We start from the raw sequence: 12,949 nt of genomic DNA on the forward strand, positions 1-12,949 counted from the left end.
TAAAAGAATATATTCAGGAAGCTGTTGACCTTTAAAAGTGAGTAGTATGGTTTTGGAAGGAGATCTATCAGAAGAAGAAGAAGAAGAAGATTCCACCTCGGGGGGCTGTGAGGATTCCGTTCGCCTTGATCGTTTGCTAAGTCTTTTGGCTTCCAGTACTCGAAAAGGGGAGTCTATGCCCTTCACAAGTTTCTCTTCCGGCACGTCAAGGGGAACACCCTTGATTATGCCCCTCCTTGCGATCCTAAAGAATGGAACAAAGACTTTGTAATTTTTAACTTTTAGAATAGGATTCATCAAGCAGCTGTTTGCTGTCTTAGCGTTATTAAATCTTATTTGAATAGTAGAAAAACTAGATTTTTTAATTTCGACGATGTTATCTTTGTACAAAGGAGAGAGAATACGGCCAATAGTTAGAAGATCAATTGTTTTAGAGTCTGTTGATTGAATAGAAATATCATAGGAACCTTGAGAGTTAAGGTCATAAGAAAGGTTATTTATATATTTGTTACTAAATGAGGAACGTGAATGTGACTTACCCGACTGAAGAATGTTAAGTTCGTGGTTAGTGGGAGTCTTTGCAAAGTCATTTACAGGTTGGGAAGGGGGGGGGGAGACCGGCAGGGTCCCTCACCCTCTTTCGTTTTTTTTGGGATTCTTCGGCGGAGTCCGACTCACAACCGGGAGTTCCGGGTGTTATATCTCGAGAAGAATCTATGTCTTTGTTTCCCGTATTTAGGGAAGCGTCCAGCAATGCAGGAGGATCACGCTCCGTCGGCGAAGCTATAACACAATCCATGTTATTGTCGTTGTCATTAGGAGTAGGGGAAAGGGGAAGGATGGATGATGCAATGTGATCCAAAAGAGTTTCGTCAGGTATCCCTTTCGGGCAGTCAATATCTTTTTGTTTTGAAGGATGGAGGTCATCGAGAGAGGAAATAGTTCCTCCCGGCTCATAGATAGACATGACTTACAAGAGGCAAGAAAATTTCAAACAGCACGAAGGATCCTCGGAGAAGGAAAGATGGCCGACTAAGAGAAAATGCCACGTGAATAAATGTCCGGTACGTGTTCTTCACGAATTGTAGATTTCAGCCCACTCAGGAGGCGAGAACAACGCGGCAACCAGGAAGGCGATGCTGCTTGGATCTTAGTTTGATTGCACTTCAGGTAGAAAATCGAGTAATGTTCAGCAGAAAATACAATCTTACGCGGAGCAACTTTCACAAAGCGTCTACACTGTTCGATGGCCGAAACTCGCTTCTGTACTCTCCGTTTCAAACTCACCAATTATTATAACTAACCGGTATAATGCGTAATAAAGAAAAATTCAGCGATATATACAACATCAATATTTAGATAAATATGACAATATTGACAATATTTATAAAATATTTACAAGATATTTATAATAATTATTTAAATATTTTATAAATATTTATATCAAAATATAACTTTTTTTCTTCCAAAAAGAAAAATCATTAATATTAGTAAATCATATCTAAAATGTGAAATAGTATTTGGTTAGGTTTGAAATTGGTAATATGCTACGTTATTGCTGTTCATAGAGCTTGCTACCGCTATCATGCTATTAGCTCCGTGAACATTTTTGGTAGCGTTTGCGTTGGTAGTGTGATAGCGAGTTCCCCGAACGCACCCACAAACGAGTTTTCTATAACAGCCATATTACATATCTATCCCCTCCTTTTTTCTATCCTAATAATGTTGTACATATTTTTTGGGGTCACTTTTTAGGTCTAATATATAGGTCTAACTCCCCATATTTTGCTTATATAAAATGTTCTCACATTTTATGTACTAACGTGACTTATTCTGCACATGCGCAGATACCATCAATATAGATATATGTCATATATGCAATTCTAACATTCTTTCTTTTGTGCCACATGTTTTGTTTCTTAAGGTAACATTTCATGAGCAGCAGACTGTCGCAGCAGTTTGCTGCTATTGGTTAAAAATTTGTACCTATGTATGACGTATAATAAATTCCCTTATATTTTGGTTCATTGCTCTCTGCTGCTATGAAGTTCAACCAAATGAACAGCAAAGCATCAAAACATAGTGTATGTATGTATGTATGTACATACACATCAAAAGTGCCTAATATCTAATCTAAAGTTCGCTGAAGAAAAAATAAAATGACATCGAGTGAGGTATGTATTAAATTGTATATGTCAATAATATAAATTTTAAGAGATAAATAAATAAGATAGAAATGTGAAAGTAAGAATCATAGTGTCATAATTGTTATTCTTCGTGACTGGTAATGGAACATTTGTGACTATGTAAACTCTCTTACTAAATATTTTTTTCATTACTAAATAATTTTTTTCAGTTTAATTTTTTAAATACTTGCGGTGTTTGTGAGGAAATTGTTGAAGAGCATCTAGTATTTAGTCATAAATGCATAAATGATTTGAACGAGTTTATGTCGATAATAATCGATATTTTTATCCAGTTTGTAGTAAATATTAAATCAAAATAATACAAAACAATATTAAAAATAAATTATATAATATATAATATTTTGAACAATAAAATTTTTAATTACAGGTAATGGAAAAATAATATGCCGAAGTTTTACCAATAATAAAGAAAATATTGTACTAGATAAAATAAAATAAATAATAAATTATAATAAATATTATTAATATTTATTATAATATTTATTATTATAATAAATTTTATTTTAGGTTATAATTTATTGTTGTTGCTGCTGCTGTTACTACATCTTTTTATGAGCAGCAAATATGCAATATGCTGCTAGTAATTTTTCAGTCACGTGACTGTTTGCTGCTGCAGCAAATGCTACATAAGAAAAGGCACCTTTAGAAAAGTGAGAAGAAAAAAAATTATAATGGGTTTCAAATAAGCAATTACTGGATGCCAAAACACAAATGATGATGATAATAAAGAAAACAAAGTTTCTTTTTTTAAGTAAGCATTATTATATTTTGAATAAAAATAGATAATATAATTATCTATTTTCCCCAGCGACGTCGCCGTTGAGACGCCGTCAATGGACGCTCGTTATTGGTTGATTTTTACGATTACAGTTAAAATCACAATTACGTAATTTACGTGTTTCTGGCTTTACCTTTTGCATTGCGATATAATATTATATACGTGTTCCTTTACTTGCCGCTACGCGGCGCGCTCAGATTAACTCCGTATTCAAGTTTTCATAAAATGTAGTTACTCTATCAGCACCCATGTTCAAAAGATGTTTATAGGAGTTCATAGAATGTTAAAACATATTTTAATATCTCATCTTTTGAACATGTGTGCTGATAGGGTAAAGCCTACAAAGAACAATCCAGATAACACACGATGTTTTATGAATATTCTTATAAAATGCAAATGTTCTTAATTTCGGAATATATTCCTATTGAATATTATATAAATATACATAGAATATTCCCAGATAGCACACGATATTCTATAAATATTCTTATAAAATGCGAAATTCTTAATTTCAGAATATTTGAATTACATATTATATAAATGTTCATAGAATATTATAATAAGAATTGGATTATTTGTAATAGAGAATAACGTTCTCAGAATATTTGTCGAGTTTATTTGCACATTGTTTTGTGCGCGTTTATTATCTTTATGATACACTTCGACTCGATACCGGTCTTCTCTGCCGTGCTGCATATCCATGCATTTTCGTGTTGCTTCGTACTAAACTTTTAATCAGATTTTAATCAGAGGTAAGTGTCTTTTCACTTTTATTAATTTTATTATATAAAATTAAATAAGGTTTAAGAATATTTATATATTTTTTACATAATTGTTAGGATAAAACATTTCAGAAAATTTAAGATTACATTTTTACCTTAACAGTACAAATGTTCAAAAAACGTTCAAGGAACATCCATAGAATGTTATAACATTCTGTGGATGTTCTCTGAACGTCTTTCGAACATTTGATAAAGTCACACAAAATATTTCGAGTAGCACCCGTTTGACCACGTTAATATTGATCACGGAGTCCTCCCATTGGTTAAAGTACGAAATATTCCTAGGCACCAGTTGATATGAGTGGCTGTGATCAATATTTACGTGGTCAAACGAGACACCCCCAATATTTCTTTTTATTAATTGTAGCACAAATAAAAGAAAACTTGTCGCAGTCATAGGAAAAGAGGAACGTGAGCCGCTTTTATGGTAATTATGAATTAATTAAGAATAAGTAAAATAGTTTACTTGTGAAATTAAAAATGAAACGTACGTCTAAGGCTACTTTGTATAGAAAAATAAAAAGAGGAACAGCTGCATGCTTAGAGTTATCACAAGATTGTTCCTTTGATAATAACGATTTATTATTAACATCGAATAGCAATAATAAAAATGTACTTAATGCAATGGCAAAAAATGTAGAAGTTCTAGAATATATTGATGATAATGATGGATTACATTCTTCTACGAATGTGGACTGTTTTGATGATTTTAATTTGTATGATTCGAGTAGCCAATCTTGTGATAATTTTAATGATGTTATTAATTGTAATAATCCAAATTTGGAACACACTATTGTAGAAGATAATGCTCAAGATAATTTTAGTAACAGACTGAGATTATGGGCAGTATCTCATAAAATTCCACATAACGCTTTAAAAAGCCTATTAAAATTATTACAATCAATACTAAATATTAATTTACCTCAAGATCCTAGGACATTACTGTGTATGTACTCCTCGACACATATTTTCCAAATCTGTAGCAACAGGAATTTATTCACATATCCCTATTATAAATTTTGCATGATATACTAAAGTTGGCCACTAATCGCGTTTGCATTGTTGCCGCTTTATTCCGATCGTGATTGGTCGTCTCGATTTGCGAGATCATAATCTCGTGAAACGCGAGCTGGTGCGTAGTGTGCGGTATGAGCGAAACGGTACTCGTTTGACAGCTCACCAATTGTCAAATTGTTGATGTAACCGTAAATAAATTTTTTATACAGTAAAAAAAGCTCATTTTATTACAATTATTGTTCGTTAATTATTGTTTTATTATTATTATTATATATATATATAACATAAATGTATGTACATATGTATATTAGTTTAAATTACCCCTGATGTTGTTTCTTATGTCTAGAATATCAGTATTTGAAAATGCGAGAATCAAACAATATGACATTAAAAATAATTTTATACAAATACATATACATACATATATATACATACGTATATAATATACATATATATATATATTTAACTTGGTGATTATATTTAAAAAAGTAATATAAATAATATAAATAAAAGAAATTCTTATTATAAAGTGAAAAAATTATTTATATCAAATTTTAAATATAGTATTATATATGGAAATTGTTGCAAATTATATAGGTTATTTTATTGTTAACAATTATATAATTTATGCGCGTATATGTGAGTTTACGTACGTGTGTGTATAATTAAACATATATAGCTTTTATATATATGTATATATGTATATATATATATATTCTTTCTCTTTTCTTTATTAAAAATATATATTAATTTGCTAAATTTTATTTAAAGAATAAATTGAAAAACAAAGAAAAACTGTGAAACAAAGATAAAAAAGAAGAAAGAGAAAATTAAGATAAATATAAATAAGAAAAAAGGAAAAGTAAGGAAAAAAGTAAGCACAAAAAAAAGAAAGAAAAAAATAAATAAAGAAAAAGTGAATAGAAAAGGTATGTACTTAATATATACATATTTGTACTTTATAAAAACTAATATATATATTTTTTTAATAATCAAAAAGCTATCTACATCTGTATTATATATATATGCGTGTGTGTGTGTATGTACATACATACATATGTATATATATACACATACACACACATATGTATGTGTATATATATATATATATATACAGGGTGGACCATTTTAATCCATCCAGTCGAATATCTCGAAAACCAAGCCCGGGAGAGAAAAATGTTTCAGACAAAAGTTGTATGGTTTCGAGGGGGCCATAAGATGGTACCATTGGTTTGACCTTGAAAAGTCATTTAAAGGTCACGTGAAGGTCACTTCAAGTTTTTTAAATGGAACATCCTATATATTTTTACATATTCTTGTAGCTTATCTCAAGAGCTTTCCAAAACACTTATGACAAAGTATTTTTCATTAAGTATTTTTTGAGTTATAAGGCTTCAAAGTTGCAGTATTTTGACATAAAATACAAGATATCTCATAAAATACAAGATATCTCATAAAATATTCATTTTTTTATTATCTTACTCTAATACTTTTATGCACAGAATAACGAGACGAATTAATTGGTGTAAAGAAAACACATAATTATGTTAAAGTAAAAATGTAACTGTTAGTTGCAAATTCAGATTTTTACTTTAACATAATTATGTGTTTTAATTATACCAATTGATTCGTCTCGTTATTCTGTGCATAAAAGTATTAGAGTAAGATAATCAAAGGGAGGGAGGGAGGGAGGGAGGGAAGGGGGGGAGGGAGAGGGAGAGAGAGGGAGGGAGGGAGGGAGGGAGGGAGGGAGAGAGAGAGAGAGAGAGAGAGAGAGAGAGAGAGAGAGAGAGAGAGAGAGAGAGAGAGAGAGAGAGAGAGAGAGAGAGAGAGAGGGGGGGGGGGGTATATATAAATTCAATTTTACAGCGTGTGTGACCATACAGGGTGTTCCTAATTTAAATGGCAAAACTTTAGGAGCGTGTAAGGGACCGAGAAACTAAGACAAAATGTCCTTTGTAGATTTTAAGTTTTCGTTTTTTACTTTTTTATTTACATTTTGTTCATGTTATCATTTATTTAATGCAGATATTGTTTAAAATGCTGCCCTTTTACAGCAATGCAAACATTACATCTAGCACTGACTACATTAATTGCTAGACATTGTTTTGGTACAACTGACTAAAAATTCAATCCCTTTATTGTCAATTGAGTTGTTTATTCGGTGCCAATCAACTCAATTGACAATATATAAAGGGATAATAAAGGGATTGAATTTTTGTGATTTTCTCCAAAATGGAGCAAAAACAAACCAATCTCTAAAGGACTTTTTGTCTTAGTTTTTCGGCCCCCTACACGCTCCTGAAGTTTTGCCATTTAAATTGAGGACACCCTGTATAAGGAATAGCGCGCGCGTAGCGCGCGCCTGTAATGTCTAGTTAGGATTAAAAATGCAGTTGAAAAACTTATTAATTTCTTAGATAACAAACCAGAAAGAATTAATTTACTAATTAACATTGACGGTTTGCCTGTTAGTAAAAGTTCAAGTAGTCAATTATATGCTATTTTATGCTCATTAGCTGAATATCCACAAAATGTTTCTGATATTGGCATATATCATGGTTATGAGAAACCTAAAAATGCTAATGATTTTTTATCAGACTTTGTTATAAAAGTTATAGAATTATCACAAGGTTTTATATATAACAATCATAATATACCATTTTTAATCAAAGCATTTATTTGTGATGTTCCAGCTAAATCCTTTATTATTTATTGCAAAGGTCATATTGGATTCTTCTCATGTAACAAATGCATGCAGAAAGGAAAATATGTAAAAGAAAGAGTTGTTTTTCCTAAGATTAATTGTAAGAAAAGAACAAATGAAAATTTTTGTGATAAAATTCAACATGAACATCATTTAGGAAAATCAATTTTATAAAATATACCTAACATTGATATGGTTAACAACTTTCCTCTTGACTACATGCATTTAATATGTTTAGGTGTAGTAAAGATTATTTTGAATATATGGCTTTTTGGACCTGCTGAATCTGTGTGTAGTAGGGCCAGTTTCACTATAGTAGGGTAATATAGGTATATATAGTAAGGTAAAGTTTACATTTACAATAAGATTTCTGTGCTTTACAGTTTGTAATTCTTAAATTTAATCGGCCAATTAATCAGAGATAGTGAAACTAGCTCTTATTGTGTATGTTATAATTTACTTATGCTAACTAAAATTTAAATATTATACATATTTTACGTTAATACTCATATAGATTAAGATAAGAACATATAGAATTAAGTTATAATGGAGTGGACTGTAGTACATTTCGTGGATGAAGATATGGTTGAAGCTATACCAATAGTATGGTTGCAAGATAATAATGTATGTTATTGGCCGCCATATACTGGCAAAAGATTAAACCATGCTATTACTATTTGTGAGGAGCCAGTATTTGCAACTTGGCAATTATTTAAAATTCGACAATTGGGAAATGGACGTACTTATGGTAATTATAATGCATTCCATGAAAGAAATAAACCTTGTTTATCATATTTATTTTACATTTGGCTATACGTATATATGTACTATGTATATTATTTATTACAGACAGTTTGTTGAAAGCAAAAGCAAAGGCCTCTGTAGCAGAGGATACATCAGATCTTGCATCCGATCTTGATGGCAAAAGAATCCCAAAGAAAAAAAAAAATATTTATAATACAAATGAAACACAAAGTGCATTGTCTGAAAGTTCATCTGATAGTGATGAAATAGCAGCCTCTGTACAATTTCCTGCTTTGCGTGAGTATATAGTATTTTTTATTTAATTAATTTTGGTAGAAACAAACATCAAAAATAATTTTTTAATTTAACAATTTTTTAATACCACTGTAATTTTATATTTTAGAAACAAAAACTAACGTGTGTAAAAACACAGAACCATCAACGTCTAAAAATAAAAATTCAACAACTATTATCAAAAAGATAGAAACTACAATCGATAAACCAACCAAATCTAATAATGTTAAAAACATATTACTTGAAGATACAATAAAAACAGTTCAAATTTATAGCAATCAAAATGATAAGACAGGTAAATGATTTTTAATTTTTAATTATTAATACTGAATATAATACTAAATATTGTAAAAATTAACGAGTCTGTGTATAAAAATTTTAAATATTCTATTCTAGATGCTGAATTTAAAAGACAAGTTCTGCGTCAATTACAAATTATTAATAGTATATAATAATTTTACATTTAGGTACAAGAGTTAACAAAAATTGGTGGACTTACGTACAAGTATACTGTAAAAAGAATAATGTCTAAATTATTTTCCAATGAAGTAGCAGAAGAATATAGCTGGATTGGATTCAAAGGAAAAAAAAGTTCTCTCTTCTACATATTGCAACTGTTATAATAAGTAAGTATTACACACATATATGTACATGCACACACGCACACGTGCATGTATATTATACTAATGATCTACAATAATTAAATCCTTGTAATGTATAAAAAATTATTCTGACATATCAATTGGATATCAAATACAGATTCTAGAAAGTCTATATACTAATTGCAATGGTTATTGAAGTAACATCTATGCACTCAAAAAGACTTAATTAATGTGGATCAATATGCTAAGTATAAATAATTAATATAATTTTAGTTATTTAATTATTTAAATATTCTATTCCAGCGGCAGTGCAAAAAACACATAGCTCAATCACGCTGTGTGACATTAAAGCAGTTATAAAAGCATGGCTTGTCAAAGCAAAGTTTAAAAATACTAAAAAGGCGATGTCATCCATTTATTATGATTTATAATAATGGTCATATCAAGAATGTGAAATGAAATTTTAAGAATACGATAAACATTAATTTTATTTTAAGGAAAAATTAATTAATTTTAATAATTAAGTAAATTAATTAATTAAAATTAATTAATTTGTTTGTTTAAAATAATTAATTAATTAATTAGATTCTTTTTTAACACTTTCGTGATTCTCTAAGTTTTTTGCAAAGCGTATCTCTCAACTTTATTATTTTTCATTTAAGTAATTTTTTAAATTATTTTAAAAGAGGTGCAATATTATCAATTCATTTAATATTTGAGTTTAATTTTAGTATTTTAGTTTAGTATTCTTAGTATTTCTGTAATAATTCTTATTTTAAAGATTTACAAAGATTTACATATAAAAATTAATTTAATATTAATATTTATATAAAGTGGTGGTGGTGGTGGTGGTGGTGGTGGTGGTGGTCGTGGTGGTGGTCGTGGTGGTGGTGGTGGTCGTCGTCGTCGTCGTGGTGATCGTCGTCGTCGTCGTCGTCGTCGTCGTCGTCGTCGTCGTTTATTTTGGGTCCCCTTGGGGTTTCCAACTCTTACAACTTTACAACCTTACAGGTGTTTTCTGGGGAATACCCACCCCTCACAATCTCCTTCTTACTCTCACTTTAATACATTCCTCCGTCCTATTAACAACTCTCGCAACTTAACCTATGTATTGTCTTTTTCTTTTAAACCCTCCTCACTCTTCACCCCTTCCTACTGTATACCCTCTCTCTCCTTTCCTTCTCTCTCATGCCTTCTTATATCTAGCCGCCACTCTCTTTCATAACCCTCTCCGTTCCTCTCTCTCCCTCTCTCTCACTCCTGTTCTCCTCCTTCTCTCATTCCACACTCACTCTCCTCTATCCTCCTGCCCTCGATACCACATCTCTCTCTGAACCCTTGCTCTCCCCTCAGTTCACCTTTCCTCCCCTGAACCATCCTTTTCCTTTTTCTCTCTGTGCCTGGCCCTCTTCGACCTTACACACTGGTTCCCTCTCCCTCCCTCCGGCCCACCCTTCTTTTTCTCTTCTCTCTAACTCTCCTCTACTTCCCTTCCCCCTTTATTATGTTTCCCTCTTCTCTCGTTTCTCTCGTTCTTACCGTGCCATCTTTTCCGTTCTCTTATCTTCTTCTCCTTGCTTTCTCTCCTTTCGCTCTCACCCTCTTCTCCCTTCCTCCTTTCTGTTCCTTTTCTTTCCTCTTCCGCCACTTTTCGTTTCCTCCTTCTTCTCTCCCCTCTGTCTTCCTTCCTCTTTCTTGCCCTCTTCTTCTCTTTCTTACTCTCCCTCGTTGCATCCGATTCTTTGAGTCCTCTTCCTCCTTCCCCTCTCCTTCCTCCGCACTCCACTCCCCTCTCTCTATCATCGCCCACGCTTCTCTCCATCTTAGCCTCTTTCTTCCGCTTATTCCTCTCTTCACTCTGTCTATCGCCCTTCCTTCTCCTAGCCTTTCATCACATGCGTCTCCAATTGCACCTGTCAGCTCTTTGAAACATTCTTCTTCCTCTTCCTTCCATTCCGTCCACTCCTTACTCTCCTCACTCTTCTTGCTATTTCTCTCTAATCTTCGTCTTTCCCCACTTTCTGTTCCTTTTCTCTCATCCCCGCCACCCTTCATTTCCTCGTTCTTCTCTATTCTCTGTCCCCCCTCTTCTCTCTTCGCCCTTTTCTTCTCTTTCTTACTCTTCCTCGCTGCTTCTGGTTCTTTAATAATCCTCTTCATCCTCCCCCTCTCTTTCCTCTGCACTCCACTCACTTGCTTCCCCCTCTCTCTGTCTATTCGCCCTTGCACCTAACCTCCACCTGTCACTCTCACCACGTGCCGTACCATCCATTCTGTTCCTCACTATCTGATCGATATATCGATCTGCCTCTTCCCGCATCGATCTATCCTCTTATCTCTCCTTCATCTCTCCTTATTCTCTTCTTCCTCTTTTCTGCGTTCCTCCTTCTCCTCTTTCACCTGCCTTCCACTTACGCCTCCTTTCACTTCGCCTTACCACTTTTCTCTTCTACTATCATTCCTCCTAACCTTTCTCTATATGCTTCCTAACGATTCTCATATCGACGCTCTCCATTATCACTATCGATTTGACATCCTTCCATCTCGACAATATCTCCTTTTCCATCTTTTACCGTCATCTAGCCCCTAACTCCCCACACTCCTTCCTCTCCTTCGCTCCAACTCCCGATATCGATCTGTCGATCACGTTCCACTGCCTTTTCCCTTCCCCTTCCTTCCCCTCTCCCTTACTTTTATCTCCTCGCACCTTTTTTCACCTTTGAATTCTCGCCCTTTCCTCGCCACCTCCTCAGTCTCACCATCTTCTCCTCCACTTTCGTTACTCCGCTTCCTACCTTCATTTCCCTCTCCTCCTTTTCACCTCACTTTCTCGTCCTTCTTCTGTTATTAAAACTGCCATGTCACCTTCTTCTTTCTTCCCACCCAGATTTTATTTCCTTGTATTCCTCTTCCTCACTCACCCTTTTCCTTCTCTCCATCCTCCCGTCTTCCACTGATCCTCCACTTTAACCTCCACCCACACTCTCCACTCCAAACCTCCCTTTTCCTCTCAAAAAACTCCACATTTCCTTTCTCACCAAAACTGTCAACTTTCTCCACCCGCCATCTTTTCCCTCCCATATTTATATAACGTTTTTTTTACTAAGAGATATGCAATAAAAAATTTAAAATTTATAATTGTTTCAAACTTAATTAGAAATTTTACTCCTAATAAACAAAAATTGTCATTACTTAAAATATTTCATATACACTATGTATTTATTATCTATTAAGCATAAATATATAATTCTGTATATTTGTGTGTATATAGTGTATAATTGCAATTAGACTATGGATGTTTATACAAATACATATATATTTTGATAGAAAAAAAGATAGAAAATTAATATTAAAATCATAATATATATAATAGATATTTAGATTTTCACATTTTTCTATTTTTTTATCAAAATATTTATTTGCATAAACATCTACATTAATTTAATTATAACTTGTGTAGCCTAAAATTATAATTATATGAACCTGCATTCGTTATTATTTCCATTGGAAGCTATTGGGAAAATAAAATTTATAATATATAATATATGTGTATATAGGAATATAACAAGCGCAAACTATACAGGGTGTCCGGTAATAATTGCCCAACCTTTCATGGGCAGATAGAGGTCAAACCGAATAGAGAAGTCCTCTACCATTTTGCAATCTTCGTAATAATTACCAAAAAATTAATTAACAAAGATTAACAAGTCCAGGCGAGTACAAGTGCGGTGAGAAGGCCCATCCTACTGCTACGCGGTTACTAGGCTCTCATTGAATGATAGGAGGAGCAGTCTACGACTGGCAATGGCTGCGTATGA

At 32.7% G+C, this 12,949-nt stretch overlaps 1 pseudogene; it reads left to right on the forward strand.

Moving 5' to 3' along the window:
- Positions 1-8,021: 8,021 nt before the first annotated feature.
- Positions 8,022-9,562, forward strand: LOC140672935 (uncharacterized; annotated as a pseudogene).
- The last annotated feature ends 3,387 nt before the right edge of the window (positions 9,563-12,949 follow it).

This window comes from Anoplolepis gracilipes, chromosome 14, assembly GCF_047496725.1.
Source record: "Anoplolepis gracilipes chromosome 14, ASM4749672v1, whole genome shotgun sequence".
Classification (NCBI taxonomy): Eukaryota; Metazoa; Arthropoda; class Insecta; order Hymenoptera; family Formicidae; genus Anoplolepis; species Anoplolepis gracilipes.